Source organism: Octopus bimaculoides, chromosome 7 (genome assembly GCF_001194135.2).
Source record: "Octopus bimaculoides isolate UCB-OBI-ISO-001 chromosome 7, ASM119413v2, whole genome shotgun sequence".
NCBI classification, from domain to species: domain Eukaryota; kingdom Metazoa; phylum Mollusca; class Cephalopoda; order Octopoda; family Octopodidae; genus Octopus; species Octopus bimaculoides.
In genome coordinates, this window is record NC_068987.1 from 27,481,567 (window position 1) to 27,484,760 (window position 3,194).

The window sequence follows — 3,194 nt, forward strand, 5'->3', positions numbered from 1 at the left end:
ATATATATATATATATATATATATATATATATATATATATATATATACACATACACATATATATCTATACGTATATATACGTATACACACATGCACAAACACACACACACACACACATACACAATAAGGAAGTTCCATTTCGTAAACAATCCTACTTCAATCTGCATTTTGTAATGTAATGAAGTGACAACATCGTAAATTTAAATAATATAACTTACTGCATCTAATATCATAATTTGAAATTCCACACAGTCTTATTAATGCTATCATAATGAACAGCAATGAATGCACGAATACATTTAACATTTATTATTTTAATAACTTGCTGCTGTTTGTATAATTTACAAGAATTCTCACTCCGCGGTAAATTAAATTTATGATTATGCTTACAGATATGGTGAATTTAATTTTTCTAAAAAGATACCAACTGCATTGAACTGCTTTATTTAGCGTGAGACACCTATTTTATCTCTCAATAAACATTCAGTAAACAATTGTTTACTGTGTAAGTAGATAATGTTGATTTGGTAAAAATGTTTCAAGATACTGATGAATAACAATCTAATAATCATTTTCGATTAAATATCTTCACATTTTCATATTCATTTTTCATTAAAGTAAATGGGAATGTCGATCAGGTGGATGACGATCCTGAAGAAATGCTAGACATGTCGATAATATACGATAGCTAAATATTATTATATATCTTGGGAACAACGTTTGAAATTCTACTAAAACCAATACTACAATTTGAAGCTTATATTATTTGAAAATGTAAAAACTTTGAACCAAAAGTTTTATGCAATACTTATATACAATTTACCAAAATAATATTCCGGGAAAAATGTTTTATTTCCCCTATATAATCTAACAGCCAAAGGATAGCCTGTCGATACTCTACCAAGTTCACTGCCAGTTAAGTAGCTTAAGTGAATCCAATGAATTCTTAGACATCAAAATCAAAAACTTAGACATCAAAAACAGCACTGCACGTAATGCACACATGAATTATTAATTCGTGCTTCTTAGAATATATTGCGTCAAGTTTGATAATAATGAAGAATTACAGGAAAACTTTCGCAATATAGTTATAATTTTATTATCAAACTGATGTTTGATATATAAGCCAAGAAAACGTTATTACATGAAAGTATGAAAGAATATTTTAATTTCCGAAAAAGTTTAAGAAACAATGAAATTTCGCGGTTGAATTGACGTCGAAAGTGTTAAAATGACAGTGGTAAAGATCAGTTTTATGACGTGTTTCTTTGAACAATATTTTCTTTCTAACATTTTGAAAAAGGAGATATATTTTAAAGTATAATTCCAAACAATCTCTATAATTAATTCAATATTTATATTTTATCAACAAAATAGAAACGTATATATACAAATAGAAAATTTAAAATGCATTCCCACATCTATTTTTAGAAAATGTTAATATTACCAATATTTTAAAGAAACAAGAATGTTAAATATTTGGAAGGTGTTTTCTACACAACCTAAATCTCAGGGTAGATATTAAATAAAAATAAATTTTAAAAAATGAGTTCGACATTATTTATGGGCACTAGAACGGATAGAGGAATTTGACGTGATGTGACATGACTCTGACAATTTGGTCTGTATGGACTTCAAATAACATTAGAACAACATAATCTCTTATATTATAAATTAATGTCATTAAAATACAGAACAGAAAGACTTTAGACTATATTTTTATTTGACTATTTTATTGGTATTGTGTAGAGAATTAAAATTTAAGAAGCTTAGGCATTCTTTAGTAGAAAACAATATATGGTATAAACCAAGCAGCTAGAAAATGCAAAAAAGTAAGGGAAAAGCTTAAAAAAACTACACAATCTAATCCATGAAATGATCTAAACATTTTTTACCATCAATTAATATGCGTGCATATCATATTTTTATAGGACTCATAGCATTTAATTATTGCTTTTGACATCGAAGGGAAACGTTACAAATTTCATATCCATGATGATCCACTTTATCGTACTGCGTTGCATGAAATTCGTTTTATTATACTATGTAAATAAAATATTTTGGATATCTTTGCAAACTAGAAGTGTTTCTATATTTTGTAAGCTTTATGCTCAAAGACGAACTGTCGTGATTTTTCGGTGTGTTTTACTATTTATTAAGCAGCCATATGCGAATGTGTGGGCGTTTGAATGTGTACGTGTGTACGTGCGCATGTTTGAATGTCTACGTGCATGCTATTTTTTTAAATAAGACTCTCTATATGTTTATGTATATTTCTGGAGTTTCATGTATGGTGTTGTGTGATTCTCACAAATTAATATTTTACCATGATTTTTCAGTTTCTACTTCGCTTTAGTATTTATGTACACACACGCGCGCACACGCACACACACACACACACACTATCACTGCGTACTAAACCAACACATTTTTGTCTTCTTTTTAATTTCTTGATCGTCAATTACAATTTTCTATGCGTATTGTTACTTACTACCTAAAATATTCTTCTCACCTTATATTTCTACTCCTTCCCCCACTTACCCTTTTTACCCGTAAACGTACAAATACATACGCCTACATACATCTTCACTTCATTCGTTAATTTCTCTTTATTTCTTGTATCAATTTACGCCTCTTGACCATAAAACGGCTCGCCCTGCTTAAACTCCCCACACTACCTTACTTTATTGAAACATATTTTCTTTTGTCTCCCATGACCAAAGATATTTCACTCCACCATATCCTCTCCAATTTCCTTTCTCTTCAAATGCCAATCCCTCAACTGAATTCTGAAATGATTAAACTAAAACTACTATATTATCTACCACTGACCCGTCCAATTCCACTGTTCCCTCATTCCCCTATTCTTTATTCTATCTTTTAAAAATTTATAGATTTTATTTATTTATTTTTCTTTCTTTTCTTACTTCCCTTCTTCTATTACTTATTTCTCCTCCTTATTTATATACCCCTCACGAACTGTGCCCTTCACACATTCTGATCGAATCTTTGCGTGAATTTGTACCTCCTTGCGACAATGTAATAATTATTCCAATCAAGATATCATTGGCTTGAAGTGTGGTCGTCGGTGTAAACCTCACCTGTATTTACTACTTCTGAGGTTCTACCCACTATGAGAAATGTGTTGCCTGGATTTCCCATACTCCATTCCGTAACACTTGTATATATATATA

The 3,194-nt window shown here is 29.8% G+C and overlaps 1 protein-coding gene across 1 annotated transcript in view; it reads right to left on the reverse strand.

The window, feature by feature from the left end:
- Positions 1-3,194, reverse strand: part of LOC106870179 (carbonic anhydrase-related protein 10) — a 559,357-nt gene that overhangs the window by 221,719 nt on the left and 334,444 nt on the right. The gene's annotated exons all lie outside the window — the stretch shown is intronic.